Source organism: Peromyscus eremicus, chromosome X, assembly GCF_949786415.1.
Source record: "Peromyscus eremicus chromosome X, PerEre_H2_v1, whole genome shotgun sequence".
NCBI classification, from domain to species: Eukaryota; Metazoa; Chordata; class Mammalia; order Rodentia; family Cricetidae; genus Peromyscus; species Peromyscus eremicus.
The window spans coordinates 68996109-69016007 of NC_081439.1; the positions used below are offsets into that span (position 1 = coordinate 68996109).

At 32.7% G+C, this 19899-nt stretch overlaps 1 pseudogene; it reads left to right on the forward strand.

Moving 5' to 3' along the window:
* The first annotated feature begins 10530 nt into the window (after positions 1 to 10530).
* Positions 10531 to 10814, forward strand: LOC131900069 (protein Hikeshi-like; annotated as a pseudogene).
* The last annotated feature ends 9085 nt before the right edge of the window (positions 10815 to 19899 follow it).

Genomic DNA, 19899 nt, shown 5'->3' on the forward strand with positions numbered 1-19899 from the left:
CAAGACTTCTTATTAACAGTGCATTCAGCATGGAAAATATAAAACAGTGACTATAGAGGTTTCAAAAATCTGCACTTTAATCATTTCTGCAAGTTAAGAGAATTGTGATATTTGGATAGAAAACTGAAAATCTCTGAACCTTAGATTTCCTTAAAGACACCAGGAGCAACAAGAGAATAATCACACCAACACAGAAGTTTAGAATCCCAAAGGCAAAGAATGTGAAGTATTTGTCATCTGGCAGCCTAGGAGGCCAATCACAGCTCTAACATCTGGCATCATATACACATTGCAAGTTTTCTCACCTCTCTGAGACTCAGTATTTTCAGCTAGTTAGCGAAGAAAAAATTGTTTCATTTTGTTTCATCTCAAAAAGCTCAAATGAAAATATTTGCTATGTTTTAAAAAGATAAAAGCCTATAAAATTTGATGAGAAGACAGTTATCAGCATATATAGTATGTAAATATGTATTCTTGATTAAAAATGCCTAAATGAAATGTGTAAACAATATAAATGATTATTCGTTTTCATTTTTAATTTTTTCTTTGTCATGAAACTAATAGAAATTATGAATTAGTAAAACATATCTATCTCTTTTTAAACTGACTTGAAATTACTGTTTTTTTAAAAGAACTACTGTGTATGATATTGAAGTACATCATATGTAAATAAAATTCTCTCAATTCATAAACTTATTCTACTTTAATATTAATATAATTACTATAGACTTATGAAAATATATATATGATTTGAACTTTTTAATCTGAAAATAAAACACATTTCCTGGAATGTTTTGCTTTTAAAATAAATGGAATCCAGAATGCAATAACCAAGAAGTCCAGTGTATGCGAAACAACCTAAGTTCTATTGTGATAAGTCATCATTCACCCATCTGCTCCACAGATTCCATTTTATTTTAACTTTTATTTCCTCCTAACATAGATACCTGTAAACAAATACAATATCATTAATTATTCCCATAGGCTGAAGTAGAGAAAAAAACGTCCTTGGATGATAAAATAATTTTAGGGCTCAAGAATTCATAGTAAGAAGAGGTATTTGCTTTCCAAAATTTTCTTTTATTCTACATGAAAGAAAACATTTGAAAGAATATTGATCATCCCAAATTTATTGCCTGGATGACAGGATAAACTTAACAAATTTAATAAATAGTAATTAAAACTAAAGCTAATAATGTGCATATTATAAAAAAAAAAACTTTCCATAAAGGAGGTGGGCGCTATTTGAAGAAACATCTCATTACTGTTATTGCTGAACCCTTTGAGCACAGAGAAGACAAGTATATGATGTGTCCATTACTATCACCTTACTGCAAAGCTTATGAGCTAACAACCTCTGTACTACATTGAATGCAATGAGCACTAGGGGAAGTTTGTTAAGATCAATCTACGTGAGTCTATTGAATGGGTAATTGGGATTTAATAAGATACAAATTGGGGATCTCTATTCTGTCCTGGAGAGAATGCACCTGGCTGTCCAGTGTCCAATCATGCCAAGAAGAAGCACTTGACCCCTCTCCGTCTCCTTGTAAGAGATCACTTACAAAAGGCAAGAAGCACTGCCTCTTTCAGGCCATATAGCCCAAGGTCATGGGCAAGGCAAATACCAGTACAGAAGTGTTTCATTTTAGATGTACAGGAAATATGTCATTTGGTTGACAGTTTTTATTCAATACAGATGCAGAAATACATGTGTATATTTACATATATATGATCAGAAAGAATCAGATTCCCAAAAAGGTCATAGGACTAACGTAAAAGAAATGTGGAAAATAAATTGTTATATCAAAAACAATAGGTCATATCCTCAGTGTATCTGGACTTTTGCTAAAATAATTAGATGCAAATTTTAATACAATGTCATGGGAATGAACAAATTAACATTTAATGTTTAATCACAAAAAAGGTTTCAGTGATTTTTTTTTAGAAAGTTGATTAAATGATATATGTATAGGATAATTTCAAACATTTGAAATATTATCAGTTAAAAAAATATATATAAAATTGGTCCAACAGATAAACTATGTATACTATAGGAATAGTTTAATGGCTTGTTAATATAAATATGTTTTATGTAAGTTTCATCTGTAAGTAAATCTATAAATTAATATTGAGAATACAAAATGTAAGTGCCCAGTGCTTGATATTTAATAAATTTGATTCAATTTTCAAAAATATGTTTTTCTAATTAACTCTTAGAAAAGTAAGTAAATGGTGTCTAATTACAGGCTTTATAGAGAAGCAATATATGGAAATTGTAATTGTTTAAGGTAATAGATTTGGAATAGTTATTGATAACAAAAGCGACAGAGCCCATCAGCAACATAGGATGCAGAGAACTAATGAGAACCTATTATAATTCCTCATCCCAGAAAACAGCTGACTGAACAGACATCAAAACAGAAGAGACTATTTTTGAGGCCTTGAAAGCCACTGAAATATGTAGTGCTGAATAAGAAAGTGACTTGAAGCCAGTGACTGATTTGACTTTTTTTTTTTTTTGTCTTGCAACTGTAATTTTATTTTCTTTTGTAAAAATAAACTGGGAGTTTAAATTGCTCCAAAAATCGTAAAAACAAAATGAAATACACACAGAAGAAGCTTGTGAGGTGGGAGGGGCAGAGGGTCTTAGAACTTTGGCAGATTATACTAGCACAGACTGAGATGACAGGAGCCGGACACTGGGGACTGGGCCCTGCCAGCTACTCTGAGACTGCGAGGTGGGAAAGCTCAGCTGGGCACCAGAGAGGAACACAGACTTCTTGGAGGCACCTTGAGTCCCTTTAAGGGGTGGGGGGACCTTTTCAGAGGAAGGACTTTGTTGGCCACCACAGCCTGGAGGCTGGCCCCTTGGGGCCTGAAGAGGGAGAGGGAGATGCTGGTGGGAACTGGTCAGGCCAAGATGTCATCACACATTTTTTTTTTTTTTTTTTGGTTTTTCGAGACAGGGTTTCTCCGTGTAGCTTTGCGCCTTTCCTGGAACTCACTTGGTAGTCCAGGCCGTCCTCGAACTCACAGAGATCCGCCTGGCTCTGCCTCCCGAGTGCTGGTCATCACACATTCTAATGTTTCCCTTTTGGAATGTGAACATCCATTATTAGCCTTGGAAAACACACCAGTAGCTTTCTTGTTTCAGATATGGAGAGGAACTTTGACTCAGGGTAGATTATATCCAGATTCTCACTAATATTTCTAATATGTGCATTGTAATTTAAATAATGGGATTTTATATCAATTACACGAGGTTTGGGACTTAATGTTGATACTGTCATGGGTTAGGGCTTGGGCTATCATAACGGCGAGAATATGTTTTGCATGAAGTATGGGTGTGAAATTTGGGTATGTGAGAGGTTATAGTCCTACCCATATGAACTAATAATTGTGACTTTATTTCAAAAAGAAAAAAGTCCTTCAATTTTGATCAAGTTAAAGAAACAAGAAGACAGAGAGAAGAGGGAAGAAACGGTATGAGAAATGATCTGTAAATTAATGTAAAACAGCCAGAAGCCAAAAACTGGAATCATAAGAATTTTGAGTTGGCAAGAAAGATTCCTGGGTACTGTCAAAATCTATTTTGTTTGTAGACTCCAAGACTTTGCTACTTCTGGTAGACCTAGGATTCTAGTATTATTGAAAGGCTGATTACTCTGGTGCTACAGCAAATTATGGAGTTGTGATTTTTTCATTTTGTATGACAATATGGCTATGGCACTATACTGAGATCCTTTGTTAAAAGCTGAGTTGTGTGTTGCTTTCAAGGCATTTTTATAATAAATTAACACATAATTTAATAGATTTTAAATAAAGCAAATCATAATTTACAGTAAAGTTAGCTTGCTAAATAGTTACAAATTAGGAGGCTTGAAGGTCTTTGAGGACAGATCCCTTCCTCACATTCTGCTTTTAGCTTACCTCTTATGTTCTTGGAAAATATTTTTTGCATGTGAAAAATAGTATTAGATAAAATAAGGGGGGAGATGTGACAAAATATCTCCTCTGAGATTTAAAATATCTTGTGTAAGATAAAAAGTATCTGTCATTAGTATGCTGTATATGAAACATAGATTAATACATTTATATAAATGCATACTCTCTAAATTACATAAATTCATTATATCAGAATTGATTGAATAACCATTAACTCACAAGGTATAGTGGTTTCCTTGACAGCAATTTTCTAGATAGTCCCTCTTTCCATGATAGTCTGAATAAGGCAAATACTGGTTCATTTATTCCAATTTTCGCAATTATTATACATTAAACATCATATAGTAAATATATGCATATCTATCAACCATATAATTATATGTATGTATGCCATGTGTGAGTTACAGGATATCTACAAAGGGCTAAAGAGGCAAGGAGTTTCAAAGAGAGCTGTGAGGCCAAATGTGGAAGAGTGAGAGAAATGAAAAGTATGTGAAGGGATGGGAAAACTCATGTAATACAGCCACAGAATAAGCTGAAAATCTATTAGAGCTACTGAACTTTCAGTAAGAGTTGAGCTGAAGTGGTGAAGAGAAGCCAAGGTCAAGATCATTTCCATATGAAATGATGAACACCTGATCCAGATGATGAAAGGGTGAATAGGCAAATAGAAATTTGACTAGGCCAAAATAGCAAGAAATTTGCCAAGCTGAATCCATGTATTACATAGTGACTTTGAGGTCAGATTATAATGAATTGAAAGACTCAGTTCTCTGTCTTTCTCTCTGTTTCTCTCTCTCTCTCTCATATACAGATATGATATAGTGTGTGTGTGTGTGTGTGTGTGTGTGTGTGTGTGTGTGTCCATGTGTGTAGCTTCTGTTTCCTCTTAAAGTCTAAGATCATAATCAATGGGCTAAAATCAACATGATGGCAAGAACATACCTCTAAAACCTGTGGAGAATTATTCATTGCCTTATTCTTCTAGCTTTTTGAAGCTATGTTACAGATTTTTTAAAAATTATATCACCCTAATTTCTAACTGTATGTTCACACTGATTTCTGTACTTATCTGCATGAAATATTCCTTTGTTTCTTACTGTAAATGGATTCACATTATTGCATTTAAGATCTACCTAGGTGAACCTCTTAATCTTAAAATGTTTAAATAATATATAGAAAATTCTTTCAATGTGTAAACCTACTTCCATATTCCGGTCATTATCAACTGATATTGCTGGAACCTTCTATCATTTTACTATATCAATCTAAGGACATGTTATGCCTTCAGATTAAACTTCAACTACAGTAAAAGAAAGTGAGCATAGGTATTAGACCTAAAATCCAGTAGAAATAATGGCATAATCATTGCTAGGATTAACTTTACTTTTTCACTGCTGATAAGATAACATGTCTGATTTCAGCACCCAAATTAGAAGAAATGTGAAAAGTCCAAAACAGGCCAGCATATACACAAGATGCAGAGGATTAAGTACACTCAGGTCCAGAAGTAGCCTAGATATTAGAAATATTTGTTAAGGCATTTAGAGTAAGTATCATTACTGTGTAAAAGCATCCAACAGTACAGAGAAATAATGTTGGTCTTTTTGACATTTGACTACAGGTTTAGCACTTGGGAGCCTAGCTAGATTTATATACAAAGATCTTATCTTCAAAATCAGTGGATGCTGAGAATGTAAAATAAATTATTTCATAGAGAGATGAAAACATTATAAAGAACTTAATGAAAATTTGACAAGACAGAAACAAAACTAGATAAAAACCATGGAAATACTCAAGTACAAAGAACACAAGTCAGAAAAATATTGGTAACATAATCTTAAACAAGGTTTAGTAGCAATTCTCTATGATGCATCAAAAGAAGAATTAAAATTTGCAAAGAAAGCATAAGAGAATATTTATAGATATGGAATGACAGTAATCTGTGGTAAAGTCATTACTTTAATCCCACAAACAATAAAGAAAAATTATAGAAACAGGGTTATGAAGAAGCAAGGATTTCATTAAATATATATGCATATTACATATCAATTAAAAGAAATTCTGTACTTCATCTAGAAATGAGAAAAGAATGAAAGCCTTCTTAAGATGATTGGTTATATTCTGTTTAAGCTAAAAGAACAAGGAGATAAATATTTCTCAATAACAAAGAAAGCACACCAGCAAACAAACGCAAGAATTGCAGAAATTAGTTAGAAGTATCAAGTCCAACTATGCACAGGAAACAGTAAAATATATCAATATTGAATTTGTATTGGTTATGTAACAACTTAAAATCAAAATGCAATGTGCTGAATTAATATACTAAAAGAGAAAAAGATGTGATCAATTCAACATATTCTAATTAAATCTTCATTAAAAGTGAGAATCCACTTTTTAAACAATTAGTTTTCACCAAACTGAAGACTATTTAATTATTCAAACTGGTAAAAAAACACATATAAAATATCTAATTAACATAGTAGTTGTGATTTAATGCTTTCTTGGAGGCTAGAACAAAGGAATTAAATTCTTTCTCATTGTTCTCAAAGATGATCATATTGGAAGCACTTGGTAGATCAGTCAGGCAAGGAAAAGTAATACAAGGATATATATTAGGAATAAATAAAATAGTCTGTGTTTGTGACAAACAGATTGCAGAAATTCTCTAAGAACCTTTTTTAAGTATCCTAGAAATGCTTCATGAGTTTAGTGATGTGATGTTAAAGAAACAAGATTGGGTAACAAAAATATTACTTATTTCTTTGCTGTCCATTTGCTGGTTTGGACTACTTCATTCTTTCAATCATCCATCTGTATAAAATGTTATGTGAGTTTCTTACTGAGAAAACAAGTAGGCAAAACTATGAAAAATTAACTTCCTTTGCATGGACTGAATAACAGATCACCAGTTTTTATTCACCTACAACTTTTGATGCTGAAATAAATTTGAACTGAAATTAATTATGTTACAGACACTTATCAGTATCAGTAAGGCAGGCAGATAATAAAATGCCATATATGCACATCTTTTTTCAAACTTTCTTTTTATTCTTTGTGTCTTTCACATCATGTATTTTGATCCCATTCATCTCCCTGTCTCTGTATCTACCCTCTTCCTTTGCACCTTCTCCACCAAAATAAAATGAAATAAAATTTAAGAGAAAAAAAAAAGAAAAGAAAAATATCATTGTGGAAGCTGTAGTGTGACACACTGAGTCACATGGGGAGGTTACAGTGATTTGCAGCAAAGAACTCAATTTAATCATATGAGCACATATTTTTTTGAGGCTCAGAACGAAGGGTCTGTATTTAGCTACCTTTATTTAATGTCATTGTGCCTTACTTTATATCCAGAATGGAGGAAAATGTATTCATATTTAAGTCACTAAACAAGCACCTGATGTAACAATATTTATTATTATTTATAGTAATTCCTAACATAAACTGTCTCATAATCTACAGCACACTGCCTATGTCATTAAGGATGTATCAATACATGGAAATCATAATGAGAACTTGTAAATATCTGGGGTAGATTCAAGCAGAATAGCATCATCATAGCTTCAGTAAGAAGCTACTGATCTCCAGGATGGACAAGGATTTTCATGCCTCTAAATCTAGATATAAATTGCCAGTACATTTTAGAGCATGTTAATCTCATAGAATTAATCTCATTCTATGCTAAACTTCTCCTTCATTGATTTATTTTCACAAGGATGAAAAAACCCTTAGGAGTACTTTTAGTGTCTTATGGACTAGGATACCTGACAAACATATAATTTAAGAAGAATGAGAACCTGAGAAATAAAATTCCTATTATATATTGATCATAATCTAAATTATAGATATTGTGTTTGATATTAATGATTTTTATTCCACATAATTTGAGTGGCAGTACATAAGGTATGTGTTATTATTACTCATTTTTTATAGATGATTAAAATGAAAAGACCCCATGGATCTAAATTAAGGATCAAGGCAGAAGAACTGAGGCATAAATAAAACATGGTTGAACCATAAATCCAATGGTATTTTCACTAATTTTTGAGAATCAAGACATAATCTTTTCTGTTACTTTCCATAAAACAATTCATCAGTTGAATTATTTCAATATATTTGTTGAAAAGCCATATTTATTATTCTCAAAACTGATCTAACTATTTGCATTGAATTGAGCAATCTCATAAAATTTGGACCAGATAAAATATTCCAGGAAAGGCACAAAGCTACACAGAGAAACCCTGTCTCGAAAAACCAAAAAAAAATATTAATTTTAAAATAAATGAATATCCTGTTAAGGAACCTAGTCAATAACCAGCAAATGTTTCTGAAACATGCTATGCTTCTGATACTAAGTATTTAGTTTCAGTGCTTTTACTATATATGCATTTCAGTAATTATTGTCATATATCTATACACTTGTATGCACTATTACTACTCAATTTTGTGGTTAGTTATTTCATTCAACTCAATAGTCAGGATCTGGGGATAATGTTAAAATACTTTCTCAGTGACAGACATAGATCTTTTGGATTTGATGAACTGTGTCCTCCAAACAAATTCTCTCCTAATTGTTCAATATATAATACAGTGAAGAAGTTAAGTACAGTGTCCACAACACAATTACTAGACCATCATATATTTTATTGAACAGTAAGACAGAGTGTACCCATACTAATGGCTAAGATTTTTCCTGGATTTTTTGGTTCTTTTGCTTTATATACCCCTTCCAAATGCTGAAGTTGTGAACAACCCATGTATTATGTAAGAGACAGACAGACAGAGGAGAGAGAGAGAGAGAGAGAGAGAGAGAGAGAGAGAGAGAGAGAGAGAGAGAACATTTATTAAGAAGTAACAATATCTTTGATGCTAAGTTTGAATTAGAAACTGAGTAATTTCAAACACAATACTAGTTGATCAATTACTCAAAAAAGACAGTATAGTGTTTTCTTAAAGAAACCTGATTATATATTTATGCCTACTGATTAGAAATGAGATTCAAAAGAAATTTTAATACAATTACAGAAGTTTAAAAAATGAAGAAAATTGAAGTTATGTACATCAGGGATGGTAAATTTGAACAAAGTACAATGATATACATGTGCAAAACATGTCATAAAGAAAGCCATTATTTTGTAAGATTATCCCCAAAATTTGAACTACAACAAAAAGTCAAAGAAATATAGACAGAAAGATAGTTGTGTCCATATTTATAATCTTCAATGATTCTGCTACCCGAAGAATAGATACACCGTATTATGCAGTATGCCCCTCTTCAAGTGTATAATTTTCCAAGTTAGTATTACTATATTTTTCTTTGTACAGTACTTACTGAAATCACACATTCTGTTTAAATGAACATAGTTTCCAAATCACCCATATCATTGTCATTTTGGAGGATTATCTTTGCCTTCTTTCCTCTACTAATATAAATTAACTTAGTACTAAGAAAAATGCTACAGATTTATGTTTTCAGTGTGATGTCACAGTATAGAAGACCAGTATTTAAAAAAAAATAGTGGAATATGGTGTTTTTATCCTCTATCATAATATGATGTTATCTTCAAGTGGAGACAACTTGGCACAACATTTGTACCATTCAGAGCAGAAAAATAAAGTAGTGGCAAGGTCTGTAGCATTGAAAGTAGAATTATTGACACATCCCCAGGGAATGGAAGAGGGTAGGGTCAAAAGCTTCTTACTTAGGATTCAAGCTATTACAACCTCCTACTCTCCCCCCACTTTAAGTGGTCTTGCGAGACTATATATGGTATGATGCAAAAGCTTAATTGAGAGAAGGACTCAATAATGTAGTTTTCCATGAAGTCACCATCTATGGTAGAGTAGGAGTTTGCAGCTTTTTGAGTAAGGTCAACATCCACGTAATTAATCCTTCATAAGAAAGAAAAACTCCTTGGTCTCAACAAATTGGACTATGTAGATACTGTATTTTCTTCCATTGTTGGTGTCCAGCTGAGTTGCATTTTGTGTGTGTGTGTGTGTGTGTGTGTGTGTGTGTGTGTTTGTGTGTGTGTGTGTGTGTGTGTGTGTGTGTGTGTGTGTGTATGTGTGTGCATGTGCCTCCCCAGGACCAGTTTACCCAACCAGCAGATATGGTAGGTTCATTATAATACTTAATATATAATTTGAGACACTTTAGCATTTGATATGGAGGTGGTAAGTTATGTCGAGTTTTATGTCCCATTGCATCAAACTACACATACACTGGTTATTTAAGAACCAACTCTGCTTCTTTAATCAAATGAAATCAGTGTATTTTACAACATTTCATATTTTTCTATTATGTATTCTAACGATTACTTTTAAAATCATAGCAGTAAGCTAGAAATATTCAGAATGTGTACCTGTGTTTGTCCTGTCACTCTGTAGTGGAGGAGCACATTCTTTCCTGCGAATTCTTCAAGGTTCTTTAGTTCCATTAAGACAGTGGATTCAGAATTTCTCTTTTCCAGCCTAGGGTGGTGCCTGCTGGTTGAGCGGAGGTGCTGAGGACATTGCCATGTTTGGCTACCTGTTGGCAGGGAGGCTGGAGAAGGAAGCCAACACCCATTTGGAGCCATGAAATTTGTGCAAACCCTATCTGCTGCTCAAATTAGAATTTGGTAGAATTATTAAACAGTCTAGTTCAGCAGACTCCTGTAGGCAGTGCTACTGAGTTCTCAGTACACACAGAAGATGTAGGACAATTTGTACAATTTTGCTCTCTCTCAGGCCTAGGTGACACCAAATCCATTCCAGCAAATCTGTTTCTGAAATAGTATGAAAACTTTCAAAGACAACCAGCACAGAACCTTCTCTTTTGCAAAAATTATTTGAATAAAATAATTTGTCATGTCATTTAAAAGCATGAAGTCAAAAGGGTCACTAATCCTACCTTTCAAAACTACTTAGTGACTATGAAACTTACTTAAAACCCTTAAAAAATTAGGAACATTGAACAATGGAAATGTTCAATATTAACTACCTTCACCCTTATAAATATGAAATACTTCTCAAAGGCATACTTCTTATATTGGCTATAATTCATTTCTTAAAGTAAATTTTACTCACAATAGTAGTAGTCAGTTTTTTTAAAAGAGATAGAAATATTCAGGCAAAGTTTATTTTATTTGTTTTATTTTTGATTTTACACAAATATCTATTGATTTTGTAGGTGCTTGAGTCATATGTATGTGGTAGTTGAAAACCCTTTAGGCAAACTTTCTAAGGTAAATATTAGCTTCCAGTTTAAAAATGATAGAATTAAGATCTGAACTTATAAAATCTGACCTTGGCATCTGTAGACTAGCAGGTTAAGTTTTTAAATAGAGAATAAAACACAGTAACATTTTTCTGTTACATATTTTTGACCTTTCCCTAAGGCTTTCATTTTCTTTTGTGTCACCATTTTTACTTATATTGTATGCATTGCAAAATAAAGTGATACATATTTTCAATAATGATCAATGCATAAACAATATTATTATTTTAACCTGCACAATTTTTTTATTGTAATTTAATTTCATAACTTCCTAGTCTGCTCAGATTCATGCAGCATTCCTTCCCTAATGCTTAAATAGTAGATGAGGTAAGGAAAAGATGAAGTAATAAAATCTACATTCCAAGGTGATAATTTGATTTCACTCTTTTATTTTATATTCATTTTTGCTAATTATTATTTAAATTTGAAGTGTAATGACAAATCATTATTTAACAGATCTGAAAGTTATATAATATTATTGCATCAAAGATTGAATAATATGTAGATTTTCAAACAATACAAAGTGCTGTAATTGTTCTTTTATTTAAATCCACCTGAGGAAAGAATATATACACATGTTAATACAAAATCAAATCAGTACTCAGTACTGTGAAAGCCTTATAGCAATCCTTGACTAGAAACTATATGATTGTGTAGGAATAGACAAGAGTCAAATCATTGCTTCTGAAATAGTTAAGTGTGTTAAGTTCTGCTAGCTTGTTAAAGCCACTTCCTCTCATCTAAGGAAGGCAAACACTTGTGGAAAATGCCATAAGAAATGATTACACAGCTATGTGGTCAAACTATAGATCCTGTTTGCTAAGGAAGGAATGTTTTAACTACTACCTGCAAGTGTCTGTTTCTGTAAATGTGTCTAACTTTGCTGGAAATTTTTCTTGGTGGTTATGCAAGTCAAAGACTATGACCTCAGACAGTCATGTAGGTAGCGATTTCTACACTGATATTTGTGGTGATATATTGCTTACCCTAATAAACTTGCCTGAGTATCAGAAGACAGAGACAGCCACTAGATTAGACACAGAGGTCAGGCAGTGGTGGCACATACACCTTTAATCCCAGCACTTGAGATCTCATGCCTTTGCTTGGGAAGCACACATGCCTTTAATCCCAAGAAGTAATATGGCAGGGCAGAGAAAGGTGTATATGGCCCGAGGAAGCAGGAACTAAGCAGCAGTTCAACTGAGACTCAATAGCATAATCACCACTCAGTGTTTCAAACACAAATTTATTTTAAATATATCTGTAATTATTATAGTTGTTGGCAAGGAATTTAGTTGGAATTATCAGTAAGAACCACTGCAATTTTAGGAAATCTTATACAAGTTCATCTATTTGCTGGACTATGCATTCAGGAATCAAAGAACAATTAAATTAAAAATTATCAAATAAATATTATTCTCTTTTTGAGTTAGGTCAAACTGTTAATGATATTTTTAGCAAGCGCATCTTGTTCCTTTTCTTCTCCTATCTTTTGTATATTATTTTATGTTGTTAATACTTCCTAGGAATTTTGCTTCTGTTCTTGATTACAAGGGCATTCCCCTTTCCTTCCTTTCTCTAATATCTGAGAGCATTCCATATATTATTTCTCTAAGGCTCCCCTTTGATTAGTATTATATTAAATATTGATAGTCCTTTAAGTTCCATTACGATTCACACTGTATTTTCATTCTATACAAAAAATATATATAACATCACAAACAGCTATGTATTCAAACATCACATTATGTTCTAATAACTTTCAAATACATCTCTTTAGCAATGATGGCATTCCTAACAAATCCATCCACTCGTCTAATAATAGATACATCTGTTAGCCCCATAGAGATTTCATTTTTTTTTTTTTTTTTTGGTTTTTCGAGACAGGGTTTCTGTGTGTAGCTTTGCGCCTTTCCTGGAACTCACTTGGTAGCCCAGGCCGGCCTCGAACTCACAGAGATCCACCTGGCTCTGCCTCCCAAGTGCTGGGATTAAAGGCGTGCGCCACCACCGCCCGGCTCGAGATTTCATTTTTAAACAATGACTGTATTCATTAATTCTTTCTCCATCATATTTGCTACACCTTCTGTAATTTGTGTAGTTGTAACTGACACAAATCTCTATGTAGTGATGCAAGTTGGAAAACAATCTTTTCCACTTCTTTATATTCCTTTTATGCATTCAGTAAAATACTAAATTCTCTACAGCTTAGCTTTGTGGTTGATATATTGTGCACCCCAATAAACTTACCTGGGGGTCAGAGAACAGAATAGCCACTATATTAAACATAGAGTTTAGGTAGTAATAATACACACCTTTAATCCTAGCCTTCTGGAGGCAGAGATCCATCCAGATCTCTGTGAATTCAAGGCCACACTGGGAACTGCTAGGCATGGTGACACAAACCTTTAATCCCAGGAAGTGATGGCAGGAAGCAGAAAGGTATATAAGGTGTGAGGAACAGGAACTACAGCCTTGTTAAGCTTTTAGGCTTTTGAGCAGCAGTTCAGCTGAGATCCATTTGGATGAGAACTCAGAGGCTTCCAGTTTGAGGAAACAGGATCAGCTGAGGAATTGGCAAGGTGAGGTTCGCTGTGGCTTGTTCTGTTTCTCTGATTATTCAGCGTTCACCCCAATACCTGGCTCTGGGTTTGATTATATTAATAAGAACTTTTAAGATTCGTGCTACATCTTGTTCCCAACCTTCTTGGTATGAATTTGAGAAAAAGCTACTTGCCTGTGGCCTTGTGGGCCCCAGCTCATACCAGGGCTACTCATTGCCAGTTTTGGTGGAATACTGGTTGGATTTACTGAAGGAGGCAGAGACAGGAGGATCCTGAGTTTGAGACTGGCCTAGGAGGCCTGCTAAGGAGAAGCTTCGGCCGGGGCTGAGCCACAAACAGTGGTGGGACCATGGAGGCAGCGGCTGCTGCTCTGAATTGCTGGCTGCTTCTCATTGTGTTGTTGACTATGGTGATGCTGCTACCTGGGATGAAGAGTTTACTGCTGCTTGTTCAGAGAATTGCCAGGACCATCCTGTTACAAGAAAGCATCAGCAAAGGTCAGTTTGGAAAAGTTTGTCAAGACAAATGGTGAGGTTAAATTGCTGTGAAGATATTCTCTTCTAGGGAAGAACATCCATGGTTCTGAGAGACAGACAGTTATCAGATTGTGATTGCTCCAAACCATAGAGGAGGCACACACACACACACACACACACACACACACACACACACACAAAAAAAAAAAAAAAAATCTTCAGGGAACTCTTACTTACTTACAAGTGTAATCATTTTTTCTTAACTACTTGAGCACTAATATGAAATTAGAGCATACTTAAGGCTTTCCTGTAGTGTTGGGGTTTGGTAAACAGCTGCTTAATAATAATGGTAACTACTATTCTTTTCACATTCACTATTATAACAACAGTTATCGATTTTTATCAGTATGGGTTTTTATGGATTTATCATTATTCACATATTATTGTAAATAGTATTTGGATATAATAATGTTCCAGTAATTGTTACTGTCCATTTTCAACTTGACTAGTTTTATAATACTATAGGTAACTGAAACAAACTTCTGGATATTCTTGTGAAAACATTTCAAGAGGATCACCTGAGGAGAAAACACTGACACTGAATATGGGTGACACTAGCATATTGGCTAGGAACCTACACATCTAGAAAAAAGGAAAACCGGGAAGAAGCAATAGCTTCTCTTTGCTTAGTATCATAATGTGAATTTGTACTTCTTTGTCATGCCTTCTTGCCGTGGTAGACATAGGAATCATCTTAAACCATAAGAACAAATAAATCTTTCCTCCTTTAATTGGTCTATTTCAGGTAAATTTGACACAGTGATAGAAAAATAATTAAAATAAATTATTTGCTTTTTCAATAAGTTATAAGAAGTCGTCAAGAAAGTCTTCATGGTATCTTTTTATGATTCATGGAATTATCAGCTAACAATGGAGCAGGGAGAAATATTTAATTGCCATGACCCATATAAATTTGTATCAAGCAAATAAGAAGCAATGATATTTGGTCCTATAGAAGATGTCTTTGCTGTAATGGAAAGACATTTATTTTTAATGTAAAGATGTAATATTTGAGTATTAACATGTAAGTTGTAAGAGTGAAAGCAATACTCAAATATTAGCAAATTTGTGATTGGAAATTATCTATTAGTAGATTTATATCTCTATTGCAATCTGTCTTCTTGAGAATAAATATGGAGTAAAGATAGAAAAACAGATTTAATTTTAAATTATTGACAATAAATTTATTTGTCAAAGAATTTATAATATAATTATTTTCAGTAATAAACACAGCATCAGTAAATTAAAATAAAAAGTTTCTTCACATTCATCTTCAACAGTTATGCCAATGTTTCCCTGATATAAACTAACTAAGATTTGCAGGTGAGAAATACTTAGTGTAGTTTCTCATTCTGTACAAATTCAATACTTATTTAGCAACTTAAATTTCTTCCAGCATGCCTATACACACTTATTTCCATGCATGCTGTTAATTTTTGAATATCTTATCAGAATTTAATTTCAGCCATCACTCTCTTGTATTTCTTAGATTTTTTTACTGATTATAATTATTTCTTTATATAGCATGTTTATTGATTATTTTCCAGGAAATATCTTACAAAGTCTTCTAAATTATACTTATTATATGAAATTGTATTTTGTAAACATAAAATAAAGATGAAATGATTGATTACATATCAGTAAATCCATAATCAAAATTATTTTTATAAGTTGCATTAAGAAATAAATATGCTCACATAACTTTTCTCCTCTGCAATGAGGATATATTTCTGTAATGTTTGGTTTAAGAATGTAATTTATTTGTTCAATGGACAGATGACATAAATTTGTAAAAAATGTTCATAACTGACATTTCCCATGAGAGTCCAGTAGTTACCTATATTATCAAGTGTGTCAAGTAATGGATACTAATTCATTCTGAGTCCCTAAATTGGAAAATATGTCAAATATTTATGTCCCACTCTTCTGCTGAGTTCAAATAAAGATAAGAAAATATCAACAAAATAATGAGTAACCTAAAGTCTCAGGACTGAGAAATAAATACTTATAATATATTTGACCTGTGGTTGCCCATTGGTGAAACAAAAGCTGGAGTAAGTTATGATCACAATATTATTGACTTTCATTGCTTAAATTGTCAGTATATGTTTACCTTTATCATAGATAAGAACATTTATAAAGTAAATGGATGTAGAAGGCATTTTAGGAGTGTCTTGGTGGCTTTGTTTTCTTTTCACTGCTTCAATATGGATATTATAGTTCCAGATATTGTATTAATATACAGCAATGGGATAGCCAAGATAGATCATATCTAATATTTTTCTACTCAACTGGAAAATATTTTCCAAATGTGACATTAGAAGTCTTATAGAATAAGACCACATGACCACTCATAGCTCTATTATGCGCTAATAAATAGAGTATTACATTAACCTCACAGTGCTAGCTAAATTAGAACTCTTTGCTTTGGGATGTACAATACAGTTCTATACTAATAGTGCTGATAGCAACAAGTGAGGAAGAAATGTTTATACATATTGGAGAGAAAGGAAATGATGATTTGTAGTGTTAGTCTTATTATATCCTCTAATTCTTGTTCTCCCATCCACTTACATTGTGAAAGTAATACACCTACATGATACTATACATTTAGAATCTCTTTTACTTTTTTACAAAAATGTTCTGCATTAATAATAAGACTTTACTAACAGATGTTACATAGTTAATTGAAACAGGATAAGTATTAAAGTTAATTGAAGCAAGGAAAGAACAGTATCAAGGTGAAGCAATCTCTACATAAGATTCATATTTTGTAGCCAGTCATCCTAACAACACGCCTAAAGAGAATAAAATTTGGTGTGTCAGATTTAATGATACTGAACGTAGAGAGTTCATATTAAGATGCAGTTCAGGTACATAGTTTGAGTTTATGAAGCCTACATTTTATTACTCACATTCTCATATAGGATTGGATCTTTTATATTACAGTGAAATCTTCAGATGTTCAAGGCAAGGTTGTGACACTGTTATAAAGCCTTGCAATGCAAAAGATTTGATCTCCATGAAGTAAGCCTCTATAAATGTAACTTTCATGCTTTTGAAGATTATGCGAAACATAACTTTCTACTACTTTTTGAAACCTAAAATACAATCACATACATAGCTTTTTATATTGATTTAGCTTCTTCTTTTGTATACAATTTTGTTTTGAAAATACAAATACAATGCAATATGATCCATTTAACCAAAAAGTTTAATTAATATTAACTTCAATAAAATGTTCACTTTGCTTTTGGCCTTCATTTCTAGAATATCTCAGTTCTATTATTTGTTATATAAGATATAAATCAAGAAATATTTGCTAGGGTCCTCTCCTTGTTTTTAGCGTACCAGAACATCTATTAGCTTTAGAGCATGTTATCACTTTGGTATCCAGCTTTAATCAGTGCTAGTAAATGGAAAATCATCAATAAACATCATGATATATCAAGAAATAATTATAATCAATAAAAAACTAAGAAATACATGAGAGTGATGGCTGAAATTAAATTCTAATAAGATATTCAAAAATTAACAGCATGCATGGAAATAAGTGTGTATAGGCATACTGGAAGAAATTTAAATGGCTAATTAAATATTGAATTTGTATAGAATGAGAAACTACATTAAGTATTTCTTACCTGCAAATCTTAGGTAGTTTATATCAGGGAAACTTTGACCAAACTGTTGAAGATTAGTGTGAAGAGACTTTTTACTTCATTTTACTGATGCTTGTGTTTATTACTGAAAAATAATTATATTATAAATTCTTTGACAAATAAATTTATTGTCAATAATTTAAAATTAAATCTGTTTTTCTTTCCTTCTTTCCTTCACATTTGTTTTCAAGAAGACAGATTGCAATAGAGATATAAATCTACTAATAGATAATTTCCAATCACAAATTTGCTAATATTTGAACATTGCTTTCACTCTTACAACTTACATGTAGTTCAGCAAAGACATTTTCTGTAGGACCAAATATCACTGCTTCTTATTTGCTTAACACAAATTTATATGGGTTCTGGCAATTAAATATTTCTCCCTGTTTATTGTGCAAACTTGTGTGGTCTTGTCTTTAAAATATTGCTGTTTTATGAATTGAAATGTCTACTGGGTTGTGGTGGTACACGCCTTTAATCCCAGCACTTGGGATACAAAGGCAGGCAGATTTCTTTGAGTTCAAAGCCAGCCTGGTCTACAGAGTGAGTTCTAGGACAGCCAGAACTCTTAACACAGAGAAACCTTTTCTCAAAAAAACAAAAAAAAAAGAAAAAAGAAAGAATAGAAATGCCTTCTTGATAGATTTTTTCTTTGATGATTATGTTAGTGTTTTTCCATATCTCTTCTGATAGGAAAATTTTGGTTTGAAGTCTATTTTGTCAGATAATAAAAGGGCTATTCAAGCTTGTTTCCCAGGTCCATTTTCTTGGAAAATATTTTTCTATCCTTTTACCCTTAGGTGATATCTATCCTTTAGATGTTAAGGCATGTTTCTTAGAACCTGTAAATGGATTGATCCTGTTCTTGAATCATTTCTGTTACTTCTTTTCTTTTTATTAGGGAATTAAGATTGAGAGTTATCAATGTGCATTGTTTGTTGATTCCTGTTATTTTTATTGTAGCTGCTACCAGAAAGCTGCCCAGCTTTACAGCCAGTCTTTTCATTTCACATAATCTCATCAAGAAAATTTCGTGATTAGTTTGAGTTTTAGCTGATTCCAAATGTAGTCAAGTTGGCAACAACAATTGGACATCATAATACATCAAGGACTAATTTACCATTGTTTCTCATACTATAAATTATAAATAGAAAAAAAAGGCATTAAGATTTGATCAAGTTATACTGTCATTAAACACAACTATTTATTGTACCTCCATGAAACTGTTATAGCAAAGACAGGACTCTGCTGCTAGTTAGAGATAAGTTTTTGTTTCCTCCCATAAAAGACAGCGTGTCAGGTTAAAAACCTGACCAAGGAACCATGACTTGGGAAGTTCAAAAGATGGGAGGAATAACTAGGCCTTTAACAGAATGATTCACTTCTCTTTGCAGAATTCCTATTGCCCCAGCACAGTCACTGTTAGCATTGTAAGTCTGTACATTTTGCTTTTCTGCTGTGTAGTTCTTTCTAAGCATGCTTTCTCTAACACTTTGAACATTTTTAGAGCTCGATTCCCCACTATGTGGGTATATGTCTAACATATAGCTGATCTCTGTGCCAACAGAACTCAATTGACATGGCTTTTATTCTCACCTTTTCTCCATTCTCCTTTTTTGGGTAGCTACTGAAATTTACAAATTACTCACCACATATTTTTATTATGAAACCATAATAAAATTGTTCTAGAGTGTCCATTTGAGTCAATTCTTAAATTATTTTATCAGTGAGACTAAGAACCCTAAACAACTTAATAAAAATATGAAAATAATGTCATAAGAAAATAAAGTTAGACAGTTTTATATTAATTAAATAATGACCTAGGAAATATCAAAGCTCAATTCCTATAAATTTATTATGCTTTACTTTTCTTCCATTTACTAGAGAAAACCCTCAATGAAACACCACAATGTTTTGTACATTTA